Genomic DNA, 8374 nt, shown 5'->3' with positions numbered 1-8374 from the left:
GAGTCTTTGTATATTTTAATAATGCAATGTATACAATTTCATGTGTTGTTTTTCACTTAATAATATATCACATTTTCCATGTTGGTACACATCCTGAATAAACGTTTTTAATGGCAAGATTCTATTGAGGGGCGTCCCATAGTTTAATGTCCTATTAGGAGAACTTAGTATGTTCCCAATTTTTCACTATTATTATTTGAATAATATTTTTATTTACTTTTTTTTCCTGTAATACGTTCATGAAGATAAATTCCCAGAAGTGGATTTTATTTTTATTTTTTCATTTTTTTAAGTTTATTTATTTATTTTGAGACAGGGCGCGTGAGTGGGGGAAGGAGCAGAGAGAGAGAGAGAACCCCAAGCAGGCTCTGCACCATCAGCACACAGCCTGATGCGGGGCTCCAACTCACGAACCATGAGATCATAACCCAAGCCAAAGTCAAGAGTCAGATGCTTAACTGACTGAGCCCACCCGGGTGCCCCGCAGAAATGAATTTTAGATCAAATACCTAAAGGTAAAAATTTTTATTATGGAAAACCTTAAATCTACATAAAAATTGTGAGTAATGAACTCCCAGATCAGCGATTCTCAACATTTCACGGGTCTTGTGTTATTTGCCCTTCCACCCCCAAGTCCACATGCTGGAGTCTTTCAAAGAAAATCTGAATGTTTTGAAGGAAGAGCCAACAGAATTTGCTGAGGCACCGAATGGGGGGTAAGAGGGAATCAGAGTCCTAGGATGCGCTAAGGTTTGGGGCCCAGGCAATGGGAAGGAGTCGTCCCTAACTTACAGACTGGCCTTGAAGGTGGGCCACCTCACCTCCAAGTTCCAGGTGCTAATGGTGGTCCAAGCAGTTTCTTCGAGGTGGTCTCCAGAGACTCCTTAGCTCGTTGACAAGGCAGATTCTGGGGACCCGCCCACCCCCCACCTGAGGATTCAGAATGTTTTATAGGTAGTGCCTAGGTATCTGCATCTTTTTAAAAATGTTTATTTTTGAGAGAGAGCGGGGGCGGGGGGCGGGGGGACAATGAGAATCTGAAGCAGGCTCTATACTGACAGTGAAGTGCCTGATGCGGGGCTTGAACCTACAGACCTTGAGCTGAAGTTGGGACACTTAACTGACTGAGCCACCCAGGTGTCTCCAAGTATCTGCCTCTTTTTTTTTTTTTTTTTAATGTTTGTTTATTTCTGAGACAGAGAGAGACAGAGCATGAACGGGGGAGGGGCAGAGAGAGGGAGACACAGAATTGGAAGCAGGCTCCAGGCTCTGAGCCATCAGCCCAGAGCCCGACACGGGGGTCGAACTCACGGACCACAAGATCGTGACCCGAGCTGAAGTCGGACGCTTAACCGACTGAGCCACCCAGGCGCCCCTCCAGGTATCTGTATCTTAAGGAGCCACCTACAAGTGATTTTGATGCCCAGTGGCCCAAGATCTATCTACTCACTTGTCCTCAGACCAGCAGTATTGACATCACCTGGGGCAGCTTGTTAGAAATGCAGACTCCCAGGGGTGCTTAGGTGGCTCGGCTGGTTGGATGTCCGACTCTTGATTTCGGCTCAAGTCATATCTCACCGCTTGTGAGTTTGAGCTCCATGTTGGGCTCCGAGCTGACGGCACAGAGTCTGCTTGGGATTCTGTCTCTCTCTCTGCCACTCCCCCTCTTGCTCTCTGTCTCTCTCAATATAAATAAATAAACTAAAAAAAAAAAAGGGCAGACTCCCAGGCCCCATCCCAGACCAGCTGAGTCAGAGAATCTCTGGGAATGTGGCCCAGGACTTTTTTTTTTTTTAAAGATTTTATTTTATTTTTAAATGTTATTTTGAGAGAGCACACATGAGCAGGGGAGGGGCAGAGAGAGAGAATCCCAAGCAGGCTCTGAAATAGCACAGAGCCCTACATGGGACTCCATCTCATGAGCCATGAGATTATGACCTGAGCCAAAATCAAGAGTAGGACACTTAACTGATTGAGCCACCCAGACACCCTTAGATTTTAATCTGTCCCCCCTACCTGGGTCTTGAACTCACAACCCTGAGATCAAGAGTAGCATGCTCCACCGACTGAGCCAGCCAGGCACCCCTAGCCCAGGAATATTTGAACAATCTCTCCAGGAGCTAAAATCTGAGCAAAGCTGCCCACGGCAGGATGTGGGGATCATGCACTGTGATCAGCCAGCAAGTGTTAATGGAGGGCCTTCTCAGCAGGCCCCTCCCTGGCAAGCCTTGAAGTTCCCACCAAGCGTGGTCAATGGGGTAGTTTTAGGTGCCTGGTAGTTCTCAGTTTGGGTTGTGACTAGACAGAATTTGATTTATTGAATTTCATTGTTTTAGGATGGGGTCCATTTATGTAAGTGAAACAATGGGAATTACATTTTTTAAATGTTTTATTATTTTTGAGAGAACGAGCACGAGTGGGGGAGGGGCACAGAGGCGGCGGGGGGGGGGGGGGGGGCCTGTGGGGACAGAAGATCCGAAGTGGGCACTGCACTGACAGCAGTGAGCACTCGGATTCAGGAACTGAGACCATGACCTGAGCTGAGGTTGGACACGCAACCGACTGGGTCACCCAGGTGCCCCACATTTACAAAAAAAAAAAAAAAAAAGTAACTACCGGTAGAGGCAGGTTGTAGATTAGGCAGAAATGAAAAAACTGGTATTCAAAGGAACCAAAGCTGGGAAACGCTGTCCTGATACACCATAAATCCTTCAGAATATATGGAATGGAGTGAAAAGGAAGGGAGGAAAGACAAGGAAGGAGAGAAGGGATAGAAGGAAGAGGTGAGTTCTCATTTCCATGTTCCGATCACTTCAGCAAAGCTTAGTGAATAATAAGATTTCCCTGGCCCCAAAATAAAGATCCCTTTTCCTCCTCAGTTTTCTCTCTTTCATTAGTGGAGTTGACAGAAAAAACCCCGTAGCCTAAAGGCAAATCCTGCACTCTGGATTATGTTGTCAGAATTAATTCAAATTCTTACTTGAAACCTGGTTTATTTCAGAGCTGGGACGTTTCCCTTGAAATAACATTATTTAAGGACAAGTAGGTTTAGTTTGTTTTTACGTCTAATCCTTTATTGATCATCAGCTCAGGGTGCCAAGCCCAACCAGGTGAACAGCAAGACTGGACGGAAAGGGACAAAAGGCCTGCCCCAGAAACTGTCTCCTTCTCAGGTACGGTGACTCAGCACAAGTGGAGAACAGTGCCCACCCAGGGGTGGCAGAGGAGTTGCCTGGGAAGATGCCCCATCCCTCTCTGAAAATCTGCCTCTCTTAAAAAAAAAAAAAAAAAAAAAAAATTGGCAGTACACCTTGCCATTTGACATGTGTTCTCTCGAGTGTGGGGGATATTTTCCTCTCTAACAATGTGCTCAATGGCTTAGGGGGTACAGGGCGCTAGCAAAAGAGAATTATCTTCTTGTTTTCTCACTGCTGCTAACAATGCCAAAGAGAAAGTCTCAGTTCAGTGCCAGCAGGTCATTAATTTCTGTACCACTTGCTAATAATCTGCCTGGGCAACAGAGAGCAGACCTCAGAGTCAGACATTAGCTAGCTAGAATTTAGTGACACTGTTTTGCTTTCATTTTGTTTATGTCGGAGATGCTTTGTATTTGCGTTTTTTTCATTTACAGATGTGGTTGACAGCTTCCTTTTAAGAAATGTATTTAGTTTACAAAAAGTGAGTTGATGTAGAGAAATGTATTAAGTAAATGATGTGGTGTGGATTACGAAGGTGAAACCTGGGAGACCTCACTGAGCCTCATCTTTATGCCAGGCCCTGGAGACCCTCCGAATGAGACCCACAGGGCTGTCAGAGGGGAGAAGCAAGTGCTGAAATTACTGTAAGAGAGAAACTCCACTGTGCATTCGTATTCCACTCGCCCTTCATGTCTCCACGCTACTGTTTAGGCTTTCCCTCTGCTTATATCACACTCAGTAGTGTTTCAAGATCTTACTCTAAGAAATTTTCCTCTCCTGAGCTCCTAGGACCTTGAAACTGTAGTAATACCCAATATGTATCGTTTACCACTTGCCAGGCCATGTTTAAGCACCTTATATAAGCAACCATCTAGTTCACAGACTAACCCTATGAAGTTGATCCTCCTATTATCTCCATTTTACAGATAAGGGCACTAAAGCACAGAGAGGTGGAGTAACTAGCTCAAGGTCACACAGCTTATGAGGAACCCTGGAAGTAGGAGATTAAGAACCAGTGTCCTCGGGGCGCCTGGGTGGTTCAGTGGGTTAAGTGTCTGACTTCATCTCAGGTCATGATCTCGTGGTTCATGAGTTCAAGCCCTGCATCGGGCTCTGTGCTGCTCAGAGCCTGGAGCCTGCTTCGGATTCTGTGCGTGTCTCTCTCTCCTTCTGCCCCACCCCCGCTCACACTGCCTCTCTCAAAAACAAATAAAACACATGAATAAAAAAAATTAGTGGCACCTGGGTGGCTCAGTCAGTTAAGCGTCTGACTTCAGCGTAGGTCATGATCTCACAGTTCATGGGTTCGAGCCCCATGTCGGGCTCTGTGCTGACAGCTCAGACAGAGCCTGGAGCCTGCTTCAGATTTTGTGTCTCCCTCTTTCTCTGCCCCTCTCCCACTTGTGCACTCTCTCTCTCTCTCTCAAAGATAAACATTAAAAAATTAAAAAAAAAAAAACCTGAGGGGAAAGACTGTAAAGTGAAAACCAGAAAGAGAGCTAAGTTTGTGGGGAGCAGTGAGCAGTGTTGTGTGTGGATCCAGGGAGGTGGAGAGCAGAGATGAGGTTGCACAGGAAGGCTTAGCCTTTTCCCTCAGGGAGCCAGAGAAGGCTTTTCAACCTAGAGTGTTTGATCACATTTTAATCAGGGCTTGTCTCTGGGTCAAGGGCAAGCAAATAAGGTGATGGTGGAAGGAGGGGCTTTTCAGGGCTCACTAAGGGGGCCCCCTGAGCCATCTATGTGCAAAGGGGTCCCCGTGGTGCCCCTTGAGGGCAGAGCTCTGACTATGGAAGTTATTCAAAAATTTTATTGAAAATAAATTCATGCTCAAGGTAAAACATTCAAAAAGTACAAAAGAATGTACCTGTAGAGTGAAAAAAAAAAGTGTCTGCTCCTAGCCCAGAACCCTCCCCAGAGGCAAACAGTGCTAACAGTCTCTTGTAAGCCTTTCAGAAATTTTCCATGCTATCTCTGGAGCTATGTCTATGTATATATCCTCTAAAAAAAAAAAACCCACAAAGTCGTACTGTCTGGCTTTTGCTTTTTTCACATAACACATTTAGAGCTTTTTCAGTATCAGGTGTGCAGATCTTTTTCATTCTTTTTTCCCTCCTCATAATATCCCACAATATGAATGGAGCATAATGCATTTAACCTATTCTGAGATATTCGAGTTTGGTGTTTTGGCCACATGTGCAAATACATCAGCGGGATACGTTTCTGGTAGTGGACCTGGTGGGTCAAAAGGGGGTGTGTATGTGTTGGTGAGATGCCTCAGTTTGTCTCCACAGGATTGTTTGCGTGTCCTATCAACGCTGGCTGGCTTCCCCCAGAGTGAGTGATTCAAGAGACCAAGGCAGAAGCTGCAGTGTCTTTTATGACCTGGCCTCATAGACCATAAGTCATACACCATCACTTCTGTCACTTTAATTGCTCACACACGCCGACCCTCTTCAATGTGAGGGGCAGAGGTAGGAGGAGGTGAGGATCATTGTGGGCCATGTTGGAGCCTGACTACCACAAGCTGTTTGTTTGTTTGTTTCAGTTAACATGCAATAAAATTAACTCTTTTTTTTTTTTTTTTTTTTTTTTTTGGTGGATAGGTCTAGGAATGTTAACACGTGCCTTTGTGTAACCACCACCGCAGACAGGAAACAGAACAGTTCCATCACCCCTCAAAAAACCCTTGTGTTTCCCATTGTAGTGACACACTCTCTCCACCCTTAACCTGTGTTAACCGCCGATCTGTCACTATAGTGTTTGTCTTTTGGAGAATGTCACATAAATGGAAGCCTGTAGCATGGCACCTTTTGAAACTGGCTTCTTTCGCTCAGAATAACGCCATCGAGATTCACCTAAATTGTAGCAGGTGTCAATAGTTCATTCCTTTTCGTTGCTGAGCTGTGTTCCGTTGTATGGATGGACCACATTTTTGTTTATTGATTTACATATTGCAGGGTAAATCCAAATTGGGAGGGGAGATGAATAGAGCTGCCAGAAGCATTCATGCACCAGACCCTCTGTCCTGTCCTTCTACTCTGATGATGACCGCTGTGTTGAACCTTTTAACATTGTGCCACAGGTCCCATAGACCCTGCTTATCTTTTTTCAACCTTTTCCCCTCTGCTGTTCATATGGGGCAATTTCTACTGACCTGTCTTTGAGTTCATAGTTTCTTTCTTTCCTGTGACATCTCCATTCTGCTGTTGAGCTCACCTATTGAGTTTAAAATTTTTGTTTATTGTATTTTTCCATTTCGGATCTATATTTGGTTGGGGCACCTGGGTGGCTCAGTTCGTGAAGAGTCCAAGTTCGGCTCAGGTCATGATTTCTTGATTCATGAGTTCAAGCCCCACATCGGGTTCTGTGCTGACAGCTCAGAGCCTGGAGCCTGCTTCAGATTCTGTGTCTCCCTCTCTTTCTGCCCCTCCCCTGGTAGCACTCTGTCTCTCTCTCTCTCAAAGATAAACATTTTAAAAAATTGTTTTAATAAAAAAATAAGATAAAAAAATCTATATATTTGGTGTATATCCATATACCAAATGGAGATCTTAATGTATATCTGCTACTTATGAAAAAAACTGAAGAAAGCCCAGAGTTTCCATCCTTACTTCTTGGAGTCTTCTATTTTTTTTTAATTTTTTAATGTTTATTTATTTTTGAGAGAGAGAGAGAGAGAAAGACAGAGAGACAGAGTGCAAGCGGGGGAGGGGCAGAGAGCACAGGGCCTGACGCGAAGCTAGACCTCACGAACTGTGAGATCATGACCTGAACTGAGGTTGGATGCTTTAACCAACTGAGCCACTCAGGCACCCCCCGCCGCCCCTCACCCCACTTTTTTTTAAGGAAGTTCCAGCCCCAATTTGGGGCTCGAACTCATGACCTTGAGATCAAGAGTCACATGCTCTACTGACTGAGCCAGCCAGGCCCCTCTCAAATTTACCGTTTTAATCAATTTTAAGCATACAGTTCAGTGGCAGTGAGTACGTTCCCATGGCTGTGCTGCCATCACCACTTAGCCATCTCCAACCCTTTGTCTTCTTCCCAAACTGAAACTCCATACCCATTAAACACTAACTCCCCCTGCTCTCCCTGGAGTATTTTTACAGCAGTTGCTTTAAGGGCTTTTCCAGATCTTTCCAGCACCTTCGAGTTGGCATCCTTTCATTGTCTTTTCCCGAGCAAGCTGAAATGTTCCTGCTTCTTTGTATTGCGAGTCATTGACCCTGGACATTTTTAATATCGTGTTATGAGCTCCGGGTTACATTGAAATCCTGCAGAGACAATGGATGTGTTTGTCTCAGCAGGTAATTGGCAAAGTGGGTTTGAGCCGCAAGCTCTGCCTGCCTTCTCTGAGTTGTGGTTCCAGTGTCAGCCCTGTTTTCAAACCCTCTGTGACGCCACATACATCTGTCCCGTGCGAGTGTCACTCACTGGCCAGAACTCTGGCATCAGCCTAGTTCATGATTCAACTTCTCAAAGTGTGCGGTGAGCTGTTTAGGCTAGATCCACTCATGCGCAGCTACTGGGTGAGCCCAGAAGTCCATAAATAACTTTGTGGGGTCACTTTCCCAAAGTCCTCTTTCCTGGCAACTTTGTGGTTCCCTGAAGCTTCATTTACCTGACTCGGATGCGCATTTCCCACAGCTGCACCCACATCTGGGGCCAAAGCAGTATGGGTTCATCCCACCATCTTGAGAGCCACAGCTCTTGGGCTCTTGGGAGCCACAGCTCCTGCAGTTAGAGAGGAAGGTTCTTCCTCATAGTTTTAGGCTCCTGTAGGCACCGGCCACTGCCTCTACCACCAGGAAAGCCTGAGGGCTATGATACAAGAGAATGGGGAAAAGAAATGGGAATCAACCTCATCTCTCTGATGGTTAAGAGACCTAATTCCTGTTTCTGGAGCCAAAACTGGAAGGTGTCTCTCTTTTTTCTTTTTCTTTTTTTAATGTTCATTTATTTTTGCAAGAGGGGGGTGGGGGGGAAACAGAGTGTGAGCAGGGGCAGGGCAGAGAGAAAGCGAGACTCCAGGCTCTGAGCTGTCAGCACCGAGCCCGACATGGGGCCTGGACCCATGAACCATGAGATCATGACCTGAGCTGAAGTCCGATGTTTCACCGACTGAGCCACCCAGACGCCCCTAGAAGGTGTCTGCTGTCACCCCCTCCACTTGCACT

This window comes from Panthera leo, chromosome A3 (genome assembly GCF_018350215.1).
Source record: "Panthera leo isolate Ple1 chromosome A3, P.leo_Ple1_pat1.1, whole genome shotgun sequence".
In the NCBI taxonomy this organism is placed as follows: Eukaryota; Metazoa; Chordata; class Mammalia; order Carnivora; family Felidae; genus Panthera; species Panthera leo.
Note: the sequence above shows the minus strand (reverse complement) of the source record.